Source organism: Sphaerodactylus townsendi, linkage group LG03 (assembly GCF_021028975.2).
Source record: "Sphaerodactylus townsendi isolate TG3544 linkage group LG03, MPM_Stown_v2.3, whole genome shotgun sequence".
Taxonomy (NCBI): Eukaryota; Metazoa; Chordata; class Lepidosauria; order Squamata; family Sphaerodactylidae; genus Sphaerodactylus; species Sphaerodactylus townsendi.
In genome coordinates, this window is record NC_059427.1 from 4,447,020 (window position 1) to 4,473,422 (window position 26,403).

A 26,403-nucleotide genomic window follows, 5' to 3' on the forward strand; every position below is an offset into this window, starting at 1 on the left:
CCAAAGTGAATTCAAAATTTAAAATTCAGATGGCAATAAAAACCCTTCCCTCCCACCCCCACCCAAAGCCCAGTAGTAGAGGCCAACCGGACGTGCTTCGGGCCATGGACTCTCAATAGGTGCTCCTCCAAGGATCCAAGGAGACACGGTCCCTCAAGTATACAGGCCCAACGCCGCTTATAGCCTTAAAGGTTAAAACCACAACCTTGAACATGACCTGGAATTTGATGGGCAGCCAATGGAGATGGTACAGGACCCGGAGTAATCTGGTCCCGACTGGATCATCCCTGTAAGGAGTCCTGGCTGCTGCATGGTGAACAAGTTTAAGCTTCTGGATCAGTTTAAGTTTAAGCTTCTGGATCATGGTCAAAAGCAGGCCAGCATACAGTGAATTACAATAATAGTCAAGCCTGGAGGTGACCGTTTCATGGATAACTAGGTCAAGTCTGTACGGGAGAGATACCATACCTGCTGCAAATGATGGAATGCAACCCGGGCCGTTTGTGCAACCTGGGCCTTGAGTGATAGCACGGGGTCCAGGATGACTCCCCAGGCTTTTGATAGTGAGGTCAAATGCAATGCCTCGCCTTGATCTGGCGTGGAGCAGGCAAAAGTCCATGGTTTGCTCCCGCAGCCCAGCCACAGCACCTCTGTCTTTGCAGGATTCAGCTGGCCCGGCTGGCTCTCCAGCCAGCCAGCGACTGCCAGCTGCAGCTGGAAAGCTCCAGGGGGGGGGCCAAAGACAGAGCTGCCCCTCCATCGTGCATCTGAGCTGGGTGTCATCTGCCATATTGGTGGCACCGCAGCACAGCCCGACCCTATGGACTAAGCTTCCCAGGGGCTCATGTGGATATTAAAGTAAGCCTGGCAGCACCCCACATACTATGGGGCAACACAGGGAGTTCTCTCTCCCCAATGCTACCTGCTGTGTCCCCAATCTAGGAGAAATGAGGCCAGCCAGCTTCAAGCTGACCCCTGTACCCTAATATCAGCGAGGCGGTAAATTAGAAGGTTTACTACACTGAATCTACTACACTGAACACTGTGGTGAGATTTAACAACACCAGCTGCGCTGAACCGCCTCTATCCAAGTGAAGCTGGAGTTTAATTTTAATGAGAGAACTCCCATGTGAAAAATTAATGAAAAAGGATTGCAAATTGCTAACTTAGATGTATTTGAAAGATAAGAACATTTCTTTTCAATGGCTATTGATAGATTGGAGTTTTACTTTTTTTATGCAGCCTATCCAAACATTACAGATTTCAAGATGCAGGACGGTTTTTTTAAATAAGGGTAAAAAAGAACTTCCAGACAGTCTGAAAGTGTGGCTTACTTTCTTTTTCTCCCATCTTCGTCAGATTAGGGGAGAGTAATACAACACCAAAGGGATCAAATTAAGGGAAATTAGGAGAGGTAGGAAGGGAGATAGAAAAATTAGACATGGGTGAGACAGGTAAAAGAATCAGGATTCTAGAACAATTATAAATGTAGAAACAGTTTGATAATGGTTTGATGCAATGAAAGGGCATGCAAGTTAGAAAAATAGAAAAAAATAGTAGTGATGAATAATAATAAGAGGAAGTGGTATAAAAATAAATGGGATTAGGTGCCTAGAAATATGCATCAGGTGAAAGGAGGATGGGAGCCAATTAGCTACCTATTCTTTTATGCTGATCTTTTAACTATTAATCGCCATTGTATGGGCTTAGGGTACTTTTTTCCACAGGCAAAGGTTGACACCATGTATTTTATGCTGTTTTCTCCTTATGTAGGGTGGCTAATCCACCAATCTTGTTGTATAGTTAACACTAATTAAAAATCTATTTTAAAAATTACACCTGATCTCCAGAACACAGAGACAAGTTCCACTGGAACAAATGGTGGCTCAAAGGGCAGAACCTATAACATCACATCCCTGTCAATCTCCTACTACCCAAACTCAGCCCCTCCAAACTTCACTCCCAAATCTCCTGGAATTTCCCAGGTCAGAGCTGGCAAGCATGCATGAATGTCTCAGTGTCTAAGTCACACCCCATTGCTCACTTGCTTTCTGCCAGGCAGTTGGTACAGGAGGCATCAGTAGGACTAAAGAACAGCATTCCTAAAAGAGTCCTGTTGCGTCTTTTCCCCACTCTCCTGGGAGCGGCTTGGTGGAGAAATTGTATCACCTTAATTTTCTCCAACCTGTTTGTAGCTGCTTCAGATAAAAGTTACACCCCAGCTGTAGATTATTTTATTTACAATTAGGACTCTAAGAATCTTCTTAAGCATTTACACCTGTTAGCAACAATGACTTTTTGCCAAGCTGGCTCAGCAAATTACTATGAGAGTTTGATTGGTCTGTTTATGCTACCTGACCAGTAGTTTTTGTATAATTGCCTTTCAACACCCTTATTATTATCTTTCTCTTTTTTCATCTTTACTTTCACTGCTGTTACTGTTTTGATGTCCTGCCTGTTAAGTATTTTCAAGCCGTTAAACTCTGCTAGTTAGTTTTAGTATATTTCTTGTTTTTCCTTTGCTTGCATTCATTGCAAGGAAAGCTACGCTACTAAATGTTTTGAACTGTTATTTTACCCTTTGCTTATGCATTTTCAGTTGTTTTGTTTATTGACCAGGTGTGGCTCTCAATAAACCCTAAAAAATATTTTACTTAGTTTTGTTTCTGAATTCTTCTGTGCTCCCAAAATCCTGACCCACGTTTTTGAGAAGTGGCAAGCAGCCCCTTTCTTTACAGGCTCCCATATGTCAACTAGGACGACTGAATCTGAGCAAGTGGTAGGGGCAGGGATGGCAGCCAAAAGGCAAGCCCGTCTGTGCTCCTAGCAATCATCTAGCTCCCAACAAAACAAAAAACAGAGTTCACATCTACCACATCTCAGCTTGGGGCTCTTACCACCTACTCTAATAAGTGCAGGCAATTTAGCAACACCATCGCAACTGAGGGGTTCCACACTGCATCCCTCACAACCCCAGACATATGGCAAAAGACAGGGACCTTACAAAGATGAATATGGCCCAGTGGAAAGACACTGGCAAAGCAAAAATGGGTGCCCTAGTTCAGTACCCATACAGGGAGGATCGAGAGCTAGGCCAGCCAGGGACAGCTGAGGTTTTGTCCCTACAAACAGTAGAAGAATGAGGAGATGGGCCAACTGATTGTCCACAGAGAGTCGTTCATGATTTGGGCTGATCTGCCCTTTCACAACCCGTGTATGTGTAACCCCCATGCCCAGAATGGGTTGGCCCAGATTGGGTTGACCCAGAAAGGGGTGGAGACTCAGCGCAGCAAGAGGCTGCTGGAGAGAGCTCTTTGGAGAAGACAAGGCTACCAGACTCGGACCTTGGTTGTATAAGCCCTTAACACCTTGTTAAGGTAAACTGAAATATTGTTGGGAACTACTGGGAAGGCAGTTGTTTATTTTTGCTATGTTGTAAATGTTGGAGTTTATTGTTTCAGGGTTTCTTTTTGTGGTTGTCATGGGTGAGAGTTCTCCTGGAAACCTTCATCATGTTGCATCCTGTTCATCAAGCCCTTGGAGTCTTCAGGAGCCAACCCACTTGCAAAGAAGAATTGGACTTGGCAGTATCAGTAGACTGTAACTAGAAGGACTTGAAATGCAACCTGAACAGGACCTTGAATTGTAATGTTAAATGTTGATGTTTAATGTTATTTGTAAAGAGAAGTAAACTGTTTTGTTTAAATTTGGTTCTTTGCAACTCCTTCCAAGTACTGCCCCACAGAACCCACAAGCTGAGGTTACATATGCTGCACTCTAAAGGCCAATCAATGCTGGCAGCCCCCATCCACAATGAAACACACACACATCCCACTTACCTGCGCCACCACGATCCATGGCTTATCAGGTTCCTGCTGTGCCGAGGTCATCATATTGGATCCCGAGAGCTACCCCTTTTTGCAACTGCATGTCCTTCCTTAAACCAGCCCTTTCATAGTGGCTGCCATTGTGGTTCAAAGTTCCACCCTTGAAAGGACATAGTGGCTGCCATTGTGGTTCAAAGTTCCACCCTTGAAAGGACCCTTGAAAGGTTATGAGGATCAGTTGTAAAATGGTCTGTGATTTTTACTGACCTTTTGCTGTTAGCAGCATGTAGACTATTTTAACAATGATTGAAGCAACAAATGTTTCCTGTAGAAAAGGAACTTCATTTGCTTCTTAGAACACAGATACTTTCTAAACAAGCAACTGGGGGGAGGAATGGTAGCCCAAAGATAAACCCGCCTGTACTCCTCGCAGTTGTCTAGCACCCAACAAAACACAACCCAGAGTCCCCATTTGCCACACCCCAGATTTGTGCCCTTACCACCCAGCACAGATCATTTAGCAGCACCACCAGGTCTGAGGACCTTGCAAAAATGAATTTGGCCAGTGGACAGGTACTGGGATAGCACAACAGGGGGCCCTAGTTCAGTCCACTCAAGAGGAGGCGGCAGAGTCAGGCCCTGCAAAAGGCAGAAGGGGGAGGGGATGGCCCAGGTAACAGAGAGGCTTCCAAGATTTGGGCTGATGTGTCCCTTCAAAAGCCCTGTGTACTGCACTCTTAAGGGCTAATACTTGCCAGTGGCCCCCTTACTCATCAAAACATCCCCCCCCCCGTGGGTTACATACCCTCCAAGATATATGGCTTATCAGATTCCAACTGTGCCAAGGACCCCGTGTCAGATCCTGAGATCTACCCCCATTTGTAATTGCATGCATGTCCCCCCTCAGACCAGACCTTTCATAGTGACGGACAGAGGCGTTCCTCCCATTGGGCAAAGTGGGCAGTTGCCCTGGGCGCCGCCTTGTGGGGGGCGCAAACTGCAGGTTCGTCTGTGGGATTTTTAATATTTTCAGTGTTTTTCCGTTTTTGGCCTGCAGAGGGCGCAGTTTTTAGGCTAGCAGCACCAAAATTTCAGGGATTTTTTGAGAGACTCTCCTGATGATATCGCCCAGGTTTGGTGAGGTTTGGTCATGGTGGGGGAGGGTGGCTGCCCATGGGGGGGCATCAAACTCGGGTTTTGCCCAGGGCTCCAGTTTGCCTAGGTACGCCACTGGTGATGGCCCTTGTGGTTCTGCCCCTGAAAGGATATGTAGGTGATGAGGGAAAATCTCACAAGGATAAGATGGAAAACAGCCTGTGATTTTTGATGACCATTTGCAATAGGTATATATACTATCTTGTTCTGCCCCCCAAGTGACTCTGTTTGAGGTGCCCTATTCTTGGTTAGGACAGAATAGGGGAGACACAAGCCAGGTTCAACAGTTCCTACAATGGGTTTATTACTGGAGAGAAACAAGACCCTAACTCCTCCCTTGGGTCTATCTCAGTGGTGGCGAGCCTTTTTGAGACCGAGTGCCCGTGCGTTACTCGGGAGTAAGCTTGGTGGTAGTTGGTGGCTTTGCTTTGAAGCAACCGTGCAACTCTTCCAACGGGTGAAACACGACCCTAGGAGGGTTTACTCAGAAGCAAGCCCAATTGCTAGCAACTGAGCTTACTCCCAGGTAAAGGATCACACTTTAGCTCTTCGCATGAAAATCAGTGGGGTTTAACAGTGCTTAACAGGGTTACCTACACTGCTTCCCCAAAACTAGGTCTCAGGTTTAATGCTAATAATCGAGCCCAGCGGCCCAGGCCAGCCTAGATGTCTCTGTGTGTGTGTGTGTGGGGGGGGTGACTCTGTGCGTGCCCACAGAGAGGGCTCTGAGTGCCACCTCTGGCACCCGTGCCATAGGTTTGCCACCACTGGTCTATCTAACCAGAGTACTTGCTTGTCTTGAGGAGGTTTGAAGCTGCAAACTGTGCCTTCTCTTGGCTGCTTTCAAGATAGTCCACTGTGTCTTGCTTCCTTTCAGCTCTGTTAGTCTTTGCTCTAACTGTTGTTAAACTTGACTTGTGCTCTTTGGACCACCATATACTTATATGGACGTCACAAATATTCCGGTCACCAGCTACCCTTAGCACCTCATTCTGACTGACTGGCTAAGACTAAAACAGGGGATTGCTGGGTAAAAAGGAAACTGACTACTGGGAAATGTCATAAAGGGGCAGGGGCTAACTAAAATACCCTCCCATAGAAGACTTAACAATAAAGTAAAACCATACTAACTATGGGGAAACTGAAGTTTAAAGGGGAAATACCCAAAGCCTCTGTGGGGGCATGACAATCTGAACAATGATTAAGGCAATTTATGGTTCCTGTGAAAGAAGGTTTTAATTTGGTTCAGAGAACAACCCAGTTTCTTTCAGAACAAGCAAATAATTCAAAGCCAAGCTGGCCCTTTGACAACACATTCATAAGTCATTTTTAGAAAAATTACACAAGTCAACACATGCATTTTATATAGGTGAGAAAAATACACCTTTGACATTCACGTAGGTCGACTTCACACAGGGCAAATATAATGGGTATAGGATGCATTACAAACCATTTGGGGCAGGGGGACTTCGCACAGGTCTCATCCCCAAAAAGTCTGCCTTATTTTATTACACTCAACTTGGGATTTTCAAAAATTGCTAAACCCACTGTCCTTTTGCAAAATCCCAGGTTGGAGCCGCTTCTCCACAAACGGCCATTTGATTTCCCTCCTTTCCATTGTGCTGTCCACAATCAGGGAGAATTCATCTACCAGTTGCAGGGAGGCCCATTTTTCTTTTCTTTTGTCTGTTTCACATGTGCAACTGCACAGTTGCAGCCGATCACATTGTGGGATGATTGATATGGCTTTGGGAGTTCATTTCTGCATGCTCGCATTGCTATGCATGTGTTGCAACAAATTTTTTTTTTAAAGGCAACAACATGAAAGCAACCATGAATTGTTTCCATGGGCTCCAATCGCTGCCTGCATGGCACACATGTGAATAGGGAAAAGGAAAACAGGTTCCTTTATAATGACTGGAACCTGTTATATATTTGCTGTGCAGGATTGACAGTAGATTTACCAATGGTGGATCTGTAAGATTTTAAAATCCTTCACAGAAATAGATTTGTTTCTTAGCTCATTATGCTGTCCCCCTCCCATCATTTATTGATCCAACGTAAAGGAAAGGTGAAATCACACACACTCTTTAACAACATAGCATGCTTTCATATAGTACATTGGCAGTAGGAAAGGTTTTTTTCCCTTTAAGGAGAATGGAAACAAAAGAATACACTTTATGAAAGAAAATACATGTACTTGTGTAGTCTAAAGTAGGTTACACCTTGACCTGAATGGCTGAGGTGAACCTGATCCCATCAAGTGTCAGATGCTAAGCAAGCCCTGGTTACTTCTCAGATGGGAGATCACTAAGGAAGTCCAACGTTGCTACACAGAGGCAGTCAATGGCAAATCGCTTGTAAACATCTTTTTCTTTGAAAACACGTGCATAAATGACCAAACATTTCATTCTGATGCAAGAGATCAGTCTGTCTCATAAACCTTGCACAGTAAAACTAGGGCTTCCTGCTCCAGGTGGGGGGATACCTGGAGATTTGGGGGGTGGAGTATGAGGAGGGGGAACTTCAATGGGGTATCATGCTGTAGAATCCACCTCGCAAATCGGCCATTTTCTCCAGGTGAAGTAATACCTGCCACTTGGGAATCAACTGTAATAGCACCAGAACTCCAGCCACCCCCTGGTGGTTGGCAACACCAAGTGAGACCTTAATGGTGATTCTGCCTCTGAGTTCAGCTAATAGGGCTTTTACTTTCCAAGAGCTGAGCTCAGTGCAAACTCTAGCTGGTGGTACAAATTACATAATGCATCAAAATCACTTAAGCATTGGAAGGGGAGATGAACGCTGGGGGAAAAATAAAATTGTTATTTTAAGAAGGACAGAATTTACCAGGATAGAGACCCTGCTCCGCTCTGGTCTCAATGCCTTCTATAGAATGCCTTTTTCTTTTAGGAGTGTTTTCACAATAGTGAACTCCTATGGTTATATAATCTTTATGTGTTTTTTTGTTTTATAGGAGAGTCAATTTCTCCCCCCTTGCAATTCTCTGCAATTTTAAACGCACCAGGGAAGAAGATCGTGGTTTGCATGCATTTTCCCTCAGACGGGGGTGAGGTGGGAAAAGGACCTCAGCATCCAGCCATGTTTTGGGGGGAAAGCCTTCTGCCTGGATTTAGCAGAAACTCTGACTGTTCCCCAGATTTCCCAGGATTGCTTCTGCCCTTTCCTCTTGTGTCTAGGGTTGCCTGGCCTCCCCCTGCCCCTGCCCCCACTGTCCCAGCACCTTTGGAGGTGAAGGGGGGGGGCAGTCCAGAGGGCCTTTTCAACAGTGGACCCTGCACTGTGGTATCCCCTCCCCCCAGAGGTGCCTCCCCCCCCCCTGCATTTTCAGCACCTGGTGAAGATCAGAGGCTCTTGCAAACTTCTCCCATTTTTGGGGGGTTGTTGGGTTCTATTCTTTTAGGATTGTGTTTGATAGAGATTTTACTGCTGTGTTGGAAGGACCTTATTGTGATTTTTATTGTAACCCACCCCGAGGCTGCAGTGCAGGGCATGGAATACATCTAAATGAATGAATGAATAAATCAATGGGGCTGGGAAACTCCTGGAGGTTTGGGTGTGTGGAGCCTGGAACACCTCGGCAGGGTGCAATGCCATAGAGCGCGCCTTCCAAAGCTGCCATTTCCTCCAGGGGAACCCATCTTCGTAGTGTGGGGATGAGCTGTGATTCCAGGGCATCTCCATGTTAGCCCAAGGCCAAATTAGAATTTTATTTAACAATAGAGCTGCCTCGCTATCTAGAATCACCATTTCAGCCACCTAAGCCAAGGGGCAAGGGACTCTTCTCTCCTCAAGCCAGAGGAAAGAAAGAGAGGCAAGAGTTCCCAATCAAAGCAAGAATTCTTGCATAGAATAAAACAGAGTTTATTTCTAAGCCAGCACAGGTCTCACCAGAGATGAGAACTGCCCCGAACTACCGAAAGGTCCAAGGTTTTAAAGGGTCTTCTTTAGGGTACATCAAAGCAGAGTCATATACATTGCAAAAGATTTAGGGTTGCAACAAATTATCCCACGTCAAACATTTGGTATAAATTCTCAAGCATCCAGGATGTTTTTCAAACAAAGTGAATGTGAGGCTGGTTATCTATTGTATCCTGACTGCTTTTACTATCACTGTGTTTATGGTACTTCTTGTAACAACAGTAAGGTCATTTAGTTCCTGAGAGGCCAGGGAAACAAGGACGGGGTGTTTAGACATTAGGATTGTTTATGGCTATCTCTGCATATTGGAAAGTGTTATCTTCCCGATATCTGGCTGTAAATTAGCCCTGTAGACTGAGGGGCTCCACTGTCTATGGTGCTTTGGTAGCTCAAGCAATTTGCTAAGGAATGTGTTTCTTTTAAGCTAAGAGCAGAGAGAGAGAAAGAGCTATCTAAGTAAGACTTGGTAATCAATTTCTATATTGTCTTGATATATTCCTTAAAGCATAATTTCTTGCTCTTCAGCGTTGCTCACATCCAGGTCCCACCTGGAGGTTGGCAACCGTACATGTAGCAGGACTGTGGTGTGTTTTTTTTTTTGCAGAAAGGACGAACTCCGTGCTGCAGACCTTCCGCCCAGTGATTTTGAATCCCGCGAGCTGTGGTTTTTCAACACAGCTGTTGTAACTTGCTCTGAAGGGTTCTTCTTTCTCAGAACTCGAACAAAATAGACAAATGAGGATCACACTGGGGACAAGAAAAGCATGCAGAAAGAAAGTGCAGTCCTGCCTCCTTGTTCATCAGTGAGGCAGCCGACAGCCCCCCCCCCCCCCCCAAACCCCGGCTCCCTTTTCCTGTCCCCCCCTCCCCCTGCCCCTGCCCCTCCCCCAGCCGCATTTCCGGAGCTTCCTCCTCAATGGCTGGGCGAGAACCGGCGGAGCTCCCAGGCAGTTTCCCGGGAGAGGCGCTCCAGGCTCCGGCCCCGGAGATCTTGGGGGTCCCTGCGGTGCCCCCGGCCCCCAATGCAGCTGGTGAGTCTGGGGGGAGGGCGTGCACGTGCACCACGTGGCCAGAGGAGGAAGCCCCCCCCCCCGGACCCCTTGGGCGGAGCCAGGGGGTCCCTGGAGCGGGACGGAGAGCGAGACCCGCAGGCGGCGCCCTGGGAGGCTGGAGGGGGCTCAAGTGGCCGCAGGTTGCAGAGACTCCTGGAGGAAGGAGGGGCCGGGGAAGGTGGGGGTGAGAGAAGGAAGGACCAGATGCAGGAGGGGTGGGGGCGATGGTGGAGAAATTTGCGTGCGAGGAAGATGGAGCCGATGCAGAAAGTGGGGAAGAAAGTGGGGGTCTGAGGGGGAGATTGGGGGGTGGGGTAGGTGTGGGAGGGGTGCCAAAGAAAGGAGTGAGGGAGCTGGGAAGGGGGGTGTCTCCCTCTTGCTGGGAGCAAATCCCTTCGGAGGAAGGACATGTGCCCCCTGCGCCCAAGAGCTGAGCTCTGCCTCCCTTTATGATCCTTCCTCTGACCTGGGAGGAGTCCTGGGCTCTCCTTGCAGGGATGGCGCCCTGCCTAGTAGTCCTGTGTGTGAAACGCCTGAGAGGGCATTGGATTGGGTGTCAAGGGATGCTTGGTCTGCATCAAAGGAATTAGAAACCAAAAATACGTTTGCTTAAAATGTGAATATTGCCTAGATGGATCTTCTTGTGTTGGAATGTTCCCATAGCAATACAAGAGGAGGAGCTAAAAAACATGCCAAAATGTTTACCTCATTTTATGTGGCCTTCCCAGAGACCGAAGATGATCCTTCAGGACACTCAGAATAAGATGACGATAAGAGGGGCTCTAGGAACCCCCATATACGAAAGCATTGGTGTTCAGCTAGAGTAAGTTGGATTACTAAATGGAGAAAGGAGGATCAAGACACAACCTAAATTGCAGTTGTGCCAATTCCATTGAGAGAAAATAAGCGAGGGAATATTGATATTGTGCCAAGGACAGTTTTGGAATTAATGCCCTACAAAATGTCTGGACAAATGTGAGAACCCAATTAGCTTTGGGAATATCAGCATTGGCATTTGTTATAACATCAAAAGACGTTTTACTAAGCCTGCAAAGGAAGAGAATTTTATAGTTGGAGAAGATCTGGGGGTATTTGACCCTAAGTCTTTAATACCTACTGGACAAACAATTATCACTTTTGCAGACATATCATCTTTATGCAAGGAACTGACTCCTCAGCTCCAGTATTTACAGGTTAAACATCTCTTGCAAATGCTATTCAGTAAAGAGGAGATAGGAAAGAATCCAATATACAAGTTTTGAAAAATCAGTGCTAGCCCATGAAAGGAATATATTTTGTAATTAACTATTGGAGGTTGATAGAAATAGGAGAAACAAATTCTGAAGATGAAAGATCTGAAAGTGCCTGTAAATAGGTTGCAGTAATAAGATTGCCACAGTGATCTCTCAGGGTATCATTGAATCATAGAGTTGGAAGAAACCCCAAGGGCCATCAAGCCCAACCCCCTACAATGCAGGAACACATAATCAAAGCATTAAGAAAGAGGTGCCATTATCCCCTAAGGTTTTCTTATTGAATTCCAATCCAATCCAAAAACCTTTATTAGGCATAAACCAGAAGTACCATACATTCCAAGTACAAAAACAGGATCATTGTTATATATCATGTAGAACATGGATTAAAAATGTAGCAACTGCTTCAGAAATTTCTACATTATGGCTGTTCAATAGCTTAGACATTTTTAGTTTGTCTGAGAGAAACATAAATTCTAGAGGTAGTAAAGCTCCCAGATCGGTTCTAATATCATTACCTCGAACAGTAAAGCAGGATATGAGGGATTGAGTCCATAGCGTTGGGACAATACCGACAACAACACTCACTTTGTGGGATGTTAAGGAAACGACCTTGAAGATAGAGGGGAATGAGTTGCATCTGCACTTATAATTAACAAGCTGTTCTAAATATACAGCAGGGCTAGATTTCTGGGGTGTGATCCCAAAATATAGAGGGGAACAGGAGCTTTGTGCAGCACTCAGGAGAGATTGGTATTCCTGGTCATACAGTCTGGTCTTTAGACGATGGTAAATCTCCGTGGCGGTAAGCATATGAAGAGACTCCCATGAGAAACCCAAGGAGAAGATTTTTTTTTCAATATGGAGCCACTACTTCGAAAGCTGAAGTTCCCTCATTTCTAGCAAGGATAAACTTTTTGGATCTATGCAGAAACATAGATGCAGCCAAAACTTAAATGTCACCTTATTGAATTGTACGGATTATCTTGCTAAAGAATTCCATAAGTTTGGCCCAATGCTGTGCCAGAAATAATGTATTAAACAAAAGGCTCCCAATTTTGTTTTGACCAAGTATTAACACACTTCAAAATTATTGCTTGCTCTCTAATTATCTTAATACAATTAATTATTGATTATTATCACTAGTAAGTTTCACACTTTCTCAGTTATGTCTTTTTTTCTTAATCTTCTCATTCTCAAATCTAGAAATCATCAACTCGTTCTTTTCTGTTCTACACAAAAAGTCCATCAGAGATTTCCAATTATCCAGGAATTTAGATAAGTTCTTTTTTTTTTCATCAAAGAAATCATGTTTAGCCATCTCTGCCAACTGCAATGACTTCACAAGGCATTCTTCTGTTGTTGTAGGTATAGATGATTTCCCAACCTGGAGCTGGCAACACTCAGGGGAATTTATCTGTGTAGATGAGAGATCTGTTGTAATAACCGTACAGCCACTGCCAACACTGTTGCTGTGTGTAGAGGCAGAAGCATGTGGGCAACTGGGAAGGCAGTGAGGGGCAGAAAGAGAAAGTGTCAGGCCTGGAGGAGAGAAAGAGTCAGAAAAAGTCTGGCAGGAAAGAGAAAGAGTGAGAGTCTGAAGTGGGGGAAGAAGGGAAGAAACAAAGCAAAGAAGAAGTTAGTTGTCTATTGTGTAAGTCTGGGAGGACAATCAAGATCACTTGGAATTGCTAAATTTATGTGCTTACCAAAAGAGTATAATTTAGTTGTTGTTGTTTTTCCTCCTGATTAAATAGAACCCCTGATTTCCAAGCCTGACCTCATCTCCTGGCTGGAACAGGAAGCAGAGCTATTTTTCCTGATCTTTGTTGAACACGAGGGATTGGCAAATAGCAGCATCGGTCTGTCCTGGGACTGCCTGTTGGCTGCACTTTCTTCCAAGGGCAGGAGGATTTCTGTCGCCTTCTTTATCCTCGCAGTTTGAGTTTATCCTCAAAAGAGCTTAGATGAGTTGTGGGTGCTGGAACGGTAGATCCTAAGCCTATGAAAATGGGACAACTTTCTTTTCTCAAGTCCTGTGGGCTTCTTAGTCTAGCCACGTATTGCCCACTCTGGGAGTCGGAGACTTTCAGACAAGGGGGAAGGGGTGTTTTCCCCCAAGCCCCAATGGATTATTAACCACAATTTCAGGAGATCAGCAGTGCCAGCAGGGAAGAGACATTCTCCCTGTCAGGCACGTGCTTCAGTCTGAGTGTCAGGCCTGGTCCACGTAGCCAAGAGGAAGAGCCATCAGAAGCCTTAGGGGGCGGCCTGGGCAATTCCTGACTAGGCACTTTTCTCCTGCTTTCTGGATGGGTGGATTGAAGGCAGCTTTACTTTGAGACTGTGTGTGGAGGGATACATATTCCATCTGGGCTAAATGACCCTTCCATAGCACTGTGAACAGCGCAGGCAGAGAAAGCAGGAACCATTTCCCTGGACATCTAGTTTTCTCTGTGTAGGGAGATAGTTGTTCCTAGCTGGCCCCTCCTGGCCCCAGCTCCAAATCAGGCATTCCATCCCGGCTGCTGCAGCCAAATTCCCTCCTGATAAATAAAACCTCTGATTTCCAAGCTCTGCAGCCACATTTCCAGGACATTGTCCTTGTTGTGTGAACCAGGTGAGGGGGGGTCTTGTATTCCCTCAGAGGGGATGGGAGGACATGGCTTCAAGCGAGTCAGGGACTAGGTGCCCTGGAATGGATTTGGTGAGATTGCGAGGAGGCATTTTGAGGAGGGGAGGGGGCTCTCTCCCTCCATAATGTGGGATCCCCTGCTCCTTCCGCAATGGCTGTCTGAGCAGAGAGAGTTCCTGGGTCGAACCCTCAGGCATTCATTAATTGGATCTAGAATACTGTGTTTTAATTTTTTCAGCTAGAAACAATTTAACAACAAAGTTAAAAATATTACAAATTTAGATCATATGGACTCCCAATTTCATCTGCATCAGGTACTAATTTAAAGAAATATTTAATTTACTAATTAAAAAATAGATAAATTGATAAACAGCACATTATTCTCTATTTAATCTGAATTTTAAAATATTATAGGCTTCAAAACTACTAGCCATTTTTATCTTTTTATATATTCTATCATAGGTTTCCAATTACCCCAAAATTTATTCAGGTCCCCTTCTTTAAGCAATGAAGTAAGCTCTGCCATTTCTGTCAATTCTAATATCTTCACCCACCATTTCTCAATTGTAGGAATAGCTGAAGTTTTCCATTTCTGCGCATATATTATTCTTGCTGCTGTTGTCGTAGAGAAAAACAAAAAATCTAGTTTCCGCTCCAAATTTCCATCCATAAGTCCCAAGAAAAAGGCCTTTTCTCTCATTGGAACATTTGTCTTTAAAATCTTTTGGATGGTTGAATGTTAAGACCTTTTTTTTCACATATTTTCCCACTGCTTGTTCAACTAGACTTGAAAACAGGCTCTTGACCTGCGCCCCAGATCCAATCAAGGGAATAGTTCACTCCTGGGACGAGCCCAGAAAATGTGGCAATAGAAGAAAGGTCTTTCTTTCTTTCCCTCCCAGGAAGCAGCAGACAAACTTCCTGGAAGATTCCTCTGCCATCTTCTAGCGGTGATAAAGGGACAAGAGCCATCATGCAACCAACTGAGGTATGGGGATGTCATGAGGGAAATGTTCAAAGTGGGGCAGTGTAGTAGTGCACTGCCGACCCAGCAGTGCCGTAGTAGAGCGGGGCATGCTTGGACCTGCTGACCTTGCGATGCTCGCACCCCCACTCCTCATCCCCCCATGAGTCACGGGTCATGAACTGTCTGGCTCAATCACCGGGCGCAGGGACAATGGTCTTGCCCCCCAGGTGAGGATTAGGCTCAGACGCGTACGCTCCTCTCCGCACGTAGCCAGATGAGATCATGCATCACATGATGATCTCGACACTCCCGCTCTCCGGAACTCCCCGCGATCCTCCCTCCTACCGCGCCCCGATAGAGTAACAATAAAAGGTGCCAGGAACCGGCAGGCGGAGTTCCGCTAGAACCGCGGGCCTCCGGTCTCGCTGCTGGCGATCTCCACCAGATGTTATCTCCGGCGTCGTCGTTCTTCGCTGACGCGTGGAGTGGAGCTACAAGCTGGTGCGAAACGGGAATCCTCGAACCTCCCACCCTGCTCACGTCGCCTGGGGAAGGGCGGCGATACCGAAGTCCGGCTGGATCGGCGCATCCAGGGACCACCGTTCGGTATCGCCTGTCCTCTGGATCGGCGCATCCAGGGCGTCCTAGGACACTCTCGTCGGCCGGAACACCGGTGAGTATGGGAGCTTGCAAAAGCAGGGCTTATGACAAGCAGCGAACTGGCGTTAGCGAAATGCGGCGAGGGTCCCGTAAAGAGAGGAGCTGCGCCAGAGTGGTTGAGGAGATTGAAGCTCAGTGTCCATGAGCAGAGGGGGGGGACATTGAATCTTGGAACTGGGAAAACCTTCGAGCACTCTTCGCTGCAGAGCCTCATGGCGCCCGATGTCGCTGCTACTAACGTGGAACAATGTTTCGTAGCCATCAGCCTTACAGGCCTCTGGCTCTCACTTGCTGTAGGCCGCCCTCCTTCGATCTTTCACCTTGTTCGACCGAATTTTCTCTATCCACTAAATTGGGTAGCCTGTCCTCCTTCTGCCCCCTGGCTCCTTCACCCGAATTCAAGCTCTCCCAGCGGCTCAGCCCCTCCTGCTCCGCCTTCGTTTCGAAACCCGCCGCATCCGTCTAGCGCTGCGTAATGGCGGGTTTCAGAACTTCTGTAGGCGTATTAGCCCGCGATCTGCAGAAGAAAACCCTGGCCGGAAGGCGATGCTGAAGATTATTCTTGCATTGTGCCCGTCCACTTCACAGATGTGCTGAGGGAGGTGGCGTCATCCAGCGGAGTTGTCAGTACAGCCCTAAACTATAACATCCTTACCGGGCTCCGCAAAGCAATGCGGGGCGGTAAAAGTCACTAGCCCCTCATTGAGAGGCATGCTGGAGGCCATCGCCAAGGGAACCACCTATGGTTTGGAGCTGGAAGACCACCTTTGCATGCTCCTGAGCCCTGCCTGGTGGGTACGGAAAGTGAGTTCGCCAGCAGTGCTTCAACAGGCAGCCACCTCTGGCGCCTACTACCGCCCGCACAGCTTTGTGGCTGATGCTTTACGCCAACCCTAACGTCAGATTGTCCTGCCTGGGGGCCACCCTTACGATTAAAAGCCTCTGAGTCGCCTATAAGGCATTTGTTAAGGTCCCCAGCGGCCAGCCAGCAGAGTTTCTCCTCCATCCGGCCACAAAGCCCAAGAGCCTATGCGATTTGTGAACAGGCTCCGGGAAGCTCAAGAGGCGGGTAGATGGCGAGGAAGCCCAAAGCAGGCTCTCATGCATACCATAGGGAGAGCGCCTCCGCAGATGCCGCCCAGGGCAATCAGACCTGGGCAAAATCCTGAACTGGCGACATGTAGGCTTGCCAGCGCCGGATCCTCCGCCCACCAAGCTGGCCTCTGGCAGCACTCTCCTCCGGCGGGGAGGCAGCCCCAGGATGACTGCTAACTTTCGCGGCGGGCCGGACACTTCGAGAAGGGAGTGTAGAGCAGCCCTAAGCGGGGGGCCTACAACCCGATGGAGGTCGCCCCAGGAGGAAGCCACCAAAACCGGTGCCACGTTGCCAGAAAGGCTGCTGGAGCTTGACTGCCATTCGAGCTCCGCCAGGCCTCCCCAACCCGGACCAAGGAGGAGAGTGCTAGAGCGGGCTCTCAGCCTAGGCCCCTGCCAAAACCACCCCTCTCGTGGCATCACCGGCTGCGCATGCACCCAGCCCATCCTTTAAGTTGCCCCGAGGTTCTTGTTAAGCCCAACCCAGTATGGCGAGCCCATCCCTACGGGACAGTTGGGCTCGTGCTGCCAAAAAGAGCCCTCTGCTGGCTGAACAGGGACTGTTCATGGTACGGAATGACCGACCCGCGCACCAGGACCCATCCACCTCCAGGTCTGGACCGACACCCCACAGGGCTGCCGCCGGAGCCAGCTGCGTGGCTGATTCTCTTGCCCCATGCTGCCTGCTGCCGACCCAATAAAATTTCTGAGCCCCAGCAGCCAACATGCGCTGGCTACACCACCGTCGCTTGGCGGTGGAGGCGCCTATCGAGAGCTCCGTCCATATCTGGGCTTTCGCCATAGAAGGAGATGTAAGTTCAAGGGCCTGGTGGACACGGCTGATGTTACGCGTCATCAGAGCAGCGAGTAACCCGACCAGTGAGCGACGAGCCGCCCGCGCATCTGGGGTGGGGAACAAGCCAGCGAGGCGAACATCCGCCATCCGCGGTCCAACAGCCGGGATTTCGGCAATGCAGTCCCTTATCATTGGACATCATGTCAATCTCTGGGAAGGGACCTCATGAGTCAGGTCAAAGCGACTCTGGTCTGGGGCCGTTAAAGCCGTCGCGATCGTCAATCAATCTTGCCCTCGAGGAAATTATTTTCCTGATTTCCATTAGGAAAACTGTTTCCCTCTCCTCTTTTCCTTCTGTTTTCGACCAGTAAAGGCGGGAGGGCCAATTGGCTGACTGGCCCTCCTGGATTCAAAATCTGGGCCGATCCTGTTCCGTAGCACTGTCAGGACAGGCCCCAGTTTAAAAGGGCTGCTGCCATTATGCCCCTAATACCCACAAGGGTTGCTGCCAAACACAGATCCTCATGGTTGGGTGGGTGGTGTTTGCCATTTCATTGGCAGCCCTTAAAGGCGGTCGTGGCGGCAACTTTCCGAGGATGGTCGATGCAAAATTTAGCACCATCCAGCTTCCTGCATTAGCCACCAAGGTCCGCGGTAAGTGCAACTCCCAGAAACCCCCCCCCCTTTCCTTTTCCTTTTATTGGTAATGCGAGGAATTTGCCTCCAATTGCGGATTGCTTCATCCCGGATGCACCCATCCCCAAAGGTGCTTCCAAAGCCCCTTTGTGTTGCTGATTAAGCATGCATACCCACAATCCCCAGGACCCGCCTGTTCCCTCCCCCCTCAAGGCTCGGACCCACCAAAGCAGCACCTGATAGCTCTGAAGCCAATTCCCACCAGGGTCGCCTACCTCCTGCCCTCCCCTGTCCAAACAACTAAAGAAGTGTAAGAAGGCCCCAGAGGGCCATTAAGCAACCTTCACAGGCTGCCAAAACAAGCCTTCTTCCTTCCATATTTAAATCTAAGCACTAGCACAGTCCCAATCCCGCCATCGGCTCTGGGAGCCAGGCCGGCGGGACCCGGCCAGTAACCTGGGAAGGGGGGGTGTTTCAATCCACCCTCTTCCTACAGGTTCCCGTGGACTCCGATTAAGCCATGACAGGGCCAGCCATGGAATGGCCAGGAGAAACCAACCCCATCCAGGAGATGGAGCATCTCTAGAGGATCCGCCCAGCGATCCCAGCAGGCCCATTAAGCCAGCGTCAAAGACCAGATGACCTGGGGGAGGCGTCCAAAGGCGACCACCAGCCAGACCCTAAGCTGCTGCTGTAAAGACCACCCGAGAGACACCCGAGAACCTCATGCAGCTCTCTTTGCGATCATCACCCACCAACTCAGCGACCACCATCCTTTGCCTGCTCTGCTGCCTCCTGCCGATGGCGATGGCCACCTGGTGAGCTTCACCAGACCAATCTAGGGCAGTTTGCTGCGCCCAGCGTCTCATCTTTCTGCCTGGGCCCGAGTACCTGGGAGTGGGAGCCTGCTAAGCTCCTGCCTGCTCCCCGTCTGCAAAGCACCGGAGACTTCGGAGTCTGGGCTGGAGCCCTTCATGAATGCCTCATCCATCAGGATACTCTATGGCCGACTGGGGACCCGTCGTCCAAACCCTCCGGCTGGCTCTCTCCCTTGTCACCAAGACTGTAGCCAAGCTAACCCGCAGGAGTCTAACACCTGCGCCCGCATCACGGCAGCCGAGCGAGAGGAACCCGACCCGGGCCGATGCGGCACCGGCCAGTTGGAACTGCACACATAGGACATTCCCGTGTTGGAAACATCCTGCTCCCCAGGGCTGGTTCTGGACCTGCGGGGGGGGAGGGGCCGTTTAACTACATTCCGCCCAACTCCTGCGGAACTCTTTGCTGCCTCAGTCGCCTCACCATTGTCCTACCCCAGGCTCCACCCGGGGAGCCGGGCCGCCCGCGCCGCCGCTCCGGCTCTGCCTTCGACCCCTCCTGTCCGGGCAGCCGGTCGCCCTCTCGGCCCAGGTTCATCTCCCTGCGCCGGCTTCCTAGTGGGAGTCCACGGACTTCGCTTCCTACAATGTCACCTGCTAAGACTATTGGCGGCTGGCTGTGCCCTTCGCGAAGTCCATCAACTCTACCTCCACGCAGCTCTGGATGCCCTGGCCTCGAGGCAGGAACTTTCGATCAGCGACCCTAGACAATCGTGCAGCTATTGATTACTTGTTGTTGTTACCACCAAGGTTGTGAGAATGTACATAATATGTGTTGTTTAATCTTTCTGATAATTCCCAGTTGATTCCACATGAAAGTGCGTGAGCTGCAAAGTTGTATCTAATCGAAGTATGATGTTTTGCCCCATTGGTAGTCCAAGCCCTCTGGAGCTGGCTGCGGGAGGATGGTTGAGTGTATTGTACAGCTCTGCATTGGTTTGGTGTATTGTGCCTTATTATGGATCTTGTGCCGTTCTGTCGTGTCTAATAGCCCCGCCTGTAGCGTGTGTAGAAGCCCCTCGAATTTCCCTTACCCGCAACCAAGTTCTAATGTTACACAAGCGGCAGTAGCTTGATAAGCGAGGAGACAAAGCGTCCCTTTAAATAAGCCCTTAAGCGTTTAAAGGCGTTTTTAAAATGTAAAAAAAGGAGGGAAGTGTAGTAGTGCACTGCCGACCCAGCAGTGCAAATAGTAAGAAAACGTTAGGGCATGCGGCCTTGCCGGTCGCTTGTCGCACCCCACTCCTCGGCATCCCCATGAGTCGCGGGTCGCCGAACTGTCTGGCTCAATCACGGCGCAGGGACAGGTCTTGCCCCAGGTGAGGATTGAAGCTCAGGCAGCGTCGCTCCTCTCCGCCGTAGCCAGATGAGATCATGCATCACATGATGATCTCCGGCCTCCCACGCTCTCGGAACTCCCCGCAGTCCTCCCTCCCTGCGCCCCCGATAGAGTAACGGCCAAGGTGCGGGAACCCGGCCAGGCAGGGGCTTCGCTGGGAACCACGGACCTCCGGTCTCCCGCTGGCGATCTCCACCCGGAGATGTTATCTCGGCGTCTCGTCTCGTTCTTACGTGACGTGGAGTGCGACTACAGGGCAGGATTGCTTCCTTCTTGGTTGCATGGCTCACAGGATCTGGTTCCTTGAATCTGGCACTGAAGGCGCCAAGTCTTGCCCACTGGAGAGGCTAGAGTGGTCACCCTATCCTAGGATGGGACATGCTGGGACTATGGAAATAATGCTGGACCATGGTTTTCTCAAAGAACACATGTTGGTCCTTTCCATATAGCTATCTGTGGCATCTTCCCTCTTCTTGCAGGGTATGGTGTCCTTTGAAGAGCTGGCTGTCTATTTCACTCAGGAGGAGTGGACTCTGGTAGCCCTGCCCAAGAGAGCTCTCTACAAAGGAAGTCATGCTGGAAAATTTTGGGGCGTGGCCTCTCTGGGTGAGGATGCTTTTCTCCTGGATTGTCTCTCTCTTGTTGGGAAGAAGTCCTGAAGTTGAAAGCCATGGTAAGGCTGTCTGCCCTGGGCCCAAAGGCTGATCTCTGCCATCCTCCATGATCCTTCCTGTGACATGGGAGGGGTTCTGGGCTCTCCTTGCAGAGCAGGGGACCACTGACTGGCAGTCCTGTGTCTCGACTGTGTGAGAGGTCATCAGAAGAGGTTCAGATGCCCTGCACTTGGGAGAAGGTGGAGCAGTGGAAGGAGGGACTTCCCTCCAATCTAGCTTTGACATGCCCAGGCTGAGATGTGGCTGTGGGAACTCCCAGGTGCTGTCTCTGGGACTGTTCTGTTGTCAGCTGACATTTCCCACTGTCACGAGTCAGGAGTAAGCAGAAGGAGCAGCCAGTGTCAGATAGTGAATACCCTTAAGGCTCTCCATCCACCCTATTTCTTAACTTCTTTTGTATTTCTGGAGAGGGACAGAGTTAATCTGTCTTGAAAAGACCTGCTAAATTGATGTAGAAGATTTAGAATTGTTGTGTTTGTCTTTTTTCTGATAGGAGGACCTCAGATGTAAAACCTGATCTCATTTTCTGGCTGAAAGAGGAAGAGCTGTTTCTGCGTGGGCTGTGATGAAGAGCAGGGACTGGCAGGTAGCAGCTTAGGTCTGTTGTGGGATTTTTTGGTGTTGTCTGTACTTTCTTTGAATGGCTGATGGACTTCTTTGTCTTCCCAGTCTTCTTTGTCTTCCCAGTGGTCCTTCTTTGTCTTCCCAGTGTGAAATTCTCCTCTAAAAGCTAAATCCTGAAATGGCCCCTAGACCTGGGACCTATGAAAAAAAAGGCAACTTCCTTCTACCAACCCACATAATTTCTGCTAAGTTGAGCCAAAATTGTCCTCTCTGAGGCAGAGGCTTTCGGGCCAGTGTTTCCCAGCCCTGTTTCTCCTCAGGTCCCTTGACATGGAGATGGCCAGCCTTTTTCTGTTTCTATGCAAGCTCAGGGTACTAGATATACAAAGCGGAATAAACCAAAGAAAAATGAGCTATGATGAAAAGCAGGGGCTGACAGGTGCTGTCTTCCTCTCCCTTTCCTTTCACCAATCACCTCCACGATCCTTGGCATACTGCTTGTATTTGCTGGTTGCAAATGTCTTTATGAACCCTTCCCTCTGTCCTCCTTCACTGCTTCTGCAAGATGCAGTGTGCAGCTGCTATCTGCAGACAGCCCCAAATAATAAGACAGCTTCCTTTTTTCAGGAGAACCATCCCCACATGGACTTGGATTCTGAGGCCAACATGGATGCCAACCCCTGGGGTTCTACTCCGTGAAATCAATACTGCCTATCAATAGGTCTGGCTAGCATGTTTCCCCTTGAATTGGGAATGGCTTTCTCTGCCTGTAGAGTCACAGAAATACCAATGTCTTCCATCACCATAACTCTTACAGCATCTCTTGCCCTCTGGCTCTCATCCACAGCAAAGTCTTCCTGCAGACACATCAAAAAAAGCAGCTCAGATGTATGAGAATTTTAACATGAGCCCTGTGGCTGGGGGGGGAGTCCATCAGGGTAATTGATAGCCAAGGTGAGATTGTAGTCTTTAAAGTAGATGGACTCTAATTTGGAGAACTGGGTTTGATTCCCCACTCCTCCACATGACCAGTGCAGTCTTATCACAGTGAACCAGATTTGTTCATCACTCTATGTTCCTGCTGGATGACCTGAGGCTGGTCACAGTTCTTCAGCATTCTCAGCCCACCTACCACTGGGTGTGGGTTTATTGTGGGACGTGGAAGGGAAAGGAGTTTGGAAGCCCCTCTGGGTCTCCTTACAGGAGAGAAAGGCTGTGTATAAATCCAAATTCTTCTAGTGGATGCTGCTGGGACACACACACCGCCACAAATTTCACCTGCAGTCCCCAGTCCTGGAAAAACAAGGTCAGCAATTTCAAGGAGGTACTCCAGATCCTAGCATCTGGTGGGTCAAGAGGTCATTGTCGACAATGGTGGTGGGTCAAGAGGTCATTTTTGGATCTCTCTGCAGCTTTTGACATTGTCGACAATGACCTCTTGACCCACCACCATTGTCGACAATGGTGGTGGGTCAAGAGGTCATTGTCGACAATGGTGGTGGGTCAAGAGGTCATTGTCGACAATGTCAAAAGCTGCAGAGAGATCCAAAAACATCAGCCTCGGTCCAGCTGCAGTCAGAACTCATCTGTGATGGTGACCAGCACAGTCTCTGTCCCAGGGCCAGGAATTATTTATTTGTTTTATTAAATTTATATCCCGCCCTATCCCCGTAGGGCTCAGGGTGGGTTATAACATAAAACAATCAATAAAATCATTGAAAAGAACAATACAAATATTTAAACAATAAACTCTAACATTCAATAAATAGAATTCAGATGGCTGTAGGTAATACGATCCCCAATCATCACCCTACTCACCCCCCCCCCCCCCCCCCGAAGCTGAAAGGAGATGGTCTTATATTATTCAAACCGTCTGGCTAGCTCAGGGGTAGGGAACCTTTAACACTCAAAGAGCCGTTTGGACCCGTTTTCCATGGGAAAAGAAAACACTTGGAGCCGCAAATAATTTTTGACATTTAAAATAAAGATAACAATATATATAGGGTTTTTTTAACCTTTTACTCCGCTCATTCTGAGAAGCGCATGGATGCGCCCATCCTGCTGCCTGCAGGGCGGGCAAGGATGAAGCCGGCGGCTCGGCCTCGCCGGTCGCCGGGAAGCGCTCGCCCCGCTCCAACGGGGCGGGCGAGAGGGGAAGCCCGCGGCGCGGCCCAGCCAACCTGTCTGCAGGGCGGGCAAGGATGGGGCCGGCGGCTCGGCTCGTGGAGCCACAGTGCAAGGGCAGAAGAGCCGCATGCGGCTCTCGAGCCGCAGGTTCCCTACCCCTGGGCTAGCTGGAAAAGCCTGGTGGAACAGCCAGGTCTTGCAAGCCCTGCGGAACTGCTCTGACATCACTCAGAAGCTTGTTCCACCAGGCTGGAGCCAGGGCTGAAAAGGCCCTGGCTCTTGTCGATGCCAGCCAGATGACTCTCAGGTTGGGACTCGCCAAAAGGTTTCCCTCCGATGACCGGAGGGGCGTTTGAGGGCAATATGGGGAGATGTGGTCTCGAAGATATGTAGATCCAATACTACTCACGGCCTTAAAGGTCAATACCAGTACTTTGAAAATGACCTGGAACTTGACTGGCAGCCAGCGCAGTTCTTTATGAGTTTATGAGTTTATATACATGAGTTTATATCATTGTTCATATTTTTTATATATTTCTCATTGGTTGTAAATACAATCATTTCTTGTCGACTACATCCAACCGGTAAGTTCAACTTATTTTTAACAATTATAACAAATAAATTCAGGGTCATCCGTATTAATTCAGGTAGGTATTTAGTTCACACTCTCCCATCAATTCAGCATCCTTAAGGTAAGTCTGTATGTATTCAATGATAAGTCCAAAAGTCGACAAGAAATGATTGTATTTACAACCAATGAGAAATATATAAAAAATATGAACAATGATATAAACTCATGTATATAAACTCATAAATATACGTATTTGAAATATTAGTTATAGCCAGAGTGCAACAGTAGTGGTAGTTCTATTATTATTAATATTGACTGTTGCACCCCCTTTTCTTATGTGGGCCTGTTCCTCCAGCCATAAGCTGGAGTCCAAGGTCACACCCACAGTCTTGGCTGATGCAGACAGTTTAAGATCCGCACCACTCAGGGTCGGCAGCTAGAAATCCAGAGGTCCCCCCCGCCCCCACCCGACCAAGCCAGAGAACCTCTGTCATCGCTGTATTCAGTTTCAGTCTGCTTGCTCTTAACCAACCTGCCACAGCTTCTAAACAATGCTGGAGAGCCTCAGAGGCCGAGGCCAACCGGCCCACCATCATAGGAATGAGCTGGGTATCATCAGCAAATTGGTAACACCCAAGCCCAAACTCCATGCCAGCTGAGCCAGAGGCCACATGACTCATTGAGGTCATACTGGAATAGATCCAAAGCTGATGAGTCATCCAGAAATACCTACAGCTGTTCTGCCATCACTCTCTCAACTAACTACTTTGTTCAGTAACAATAAATTTGAAACTGGGCATTGGCTAGAATAGATCCACAGGATCCAAAGATGGCTTCTTTATCATAGAATCATAGAATTGGAAGAGACCCCAAGGGCCATCAAGTCCAACCCCCTGCAATGCAATACATAATCAAAGCACTCCTGACAGATGACCACCAAGCCTCTCTTTAAAATCCTCCAAAGGAGGAGAATCCACACACTCCAAAGTAGTGCATTCCACTGCCTTATAGCCCTTACTGTCGGGAAGTTTTTCCTGATGTTTAGGTGGAATTTCTTTTCCTTTATCTTGAACCCATTACTCCTGGTCCTAGTCTCTGGAGCAGCAGAAAACAAGCTTGCTCCCTCACCAACATGACATCCCTTCAAATATCTAAACATGGCTATCATGTCACCTCTTAACCTTCTCTTCACCAAATTAAACATACCCAGCTCCCTAAGTCTCTCCTCATAGGGCATGGATTCCAGACCTTTTACCATGTTGGTTGCCCCCCTCTGGACACGTTTCAGCTTGTCAATATCTTCTTGAATTGCAGTGCCCAGAACTGAACACAGTATTCCAGGTGAGGTCTAACCAGTACAGAATAGGTACAATTATATCCCTCAATCTAGACACTATGCTTTTATTGATACAGCCCAGAATCGCATTGGCTTTCTTGGCTGCCACATCACTCTGCTGCGTCATGTTCAGTTTGTGGTCTTCTGAGACTCCCAGATCCCTTTCATATGTAGTGTTGTCAAGCCAGGTGTCACCCATCCTATATCTATGCATTTCATTTTTTTCTGTCTAAGTGTAGTATCTCAGATTTATCTCTGTTGAAATTCATTTTGTTTGTTTTGCAATGGGAAGCTGCACTCTCATTGATATGAAAGATCCTTTGTCAGGGTTAACTTCCACATCTGCTGCTGCCCAGTAGCTACTCTTCCAGGATTCCTTAGTCCCCATCACCACTGGAACTCTCCATTTTCCTCTGCCAGTGTGACCTTTGATCCTGGAAGGAGGTGGATGCATCTTAGTTTGGTTTCTCAGCTGTGACCCTTCTGCCTTGAGTGACTCTGCTAGGAGTTCAGCTTCTTGACAGGGTCTAGGCGCAGTACGACATTGCTCTCAGCTTGGTTGGCAATAACAAACCTTCTTACCATGCTAAAGTCTTCATCTAAGAGGGGTTTTTGCATATACAGTGTGCCAGTGCTAAGTCCAGCAACTTGGAGAGGAAATCCTGGCTTTCCCCACATATTTCAAACCCTACTCAGGATTGGTTCCTTCTGATTAACAGATGATTGGATGATGGTCAGATTAAGCCTCTCAGGAAGCTGATTTCATACTCCAAGAACTGTGCCCAAGGCCCTTAGCAGGGGGATGGCCCTCAGATGGGCAGAGAATGATGTGAACAGAACAACCTTCCTTCCTTCCTTCCTTCCTTCCTTCCTTCCTTCCTTCCTTCCTTCCTTCC

General features: G+C 48.4%; 3 protein-coding genes across 33 annotated transcripts in view; 1 reads left to right on the top strand and 2 right to left on the bottom strand.

Moving 5' to 3' along the window:
- The window catches only part of LOC125428587 (zinc finger protein 883-like), a 1,608,225-nt gene that overhangs the window by 456,235 nt on the left and 1,125,587 nt on the right, over positions 1–26,403 (bottom strand). The window lies entirely within an intron of this gene.
- The window catches only part of LOC125428572 (zinc finger protein 420-like), a 226,212-nt gene that overhangs the window by 194,086 nt on the left and 5,723 nt on the right, over positions 1–26,403 (bottom strand). The gene's annotated exons all lie outside the window — the stretch shown is intronic.
- The window catches only part of LOC125428632 (oocyte zinc finger protein XlCOF6-like), an 82,860-nt gene that overhangs the window by 1,994 nt on the left and 54,463 nt on the right, over positions 1–26,403 (top strand). The gene's annotated exons all lie outside the window — the stretch shown is intronic.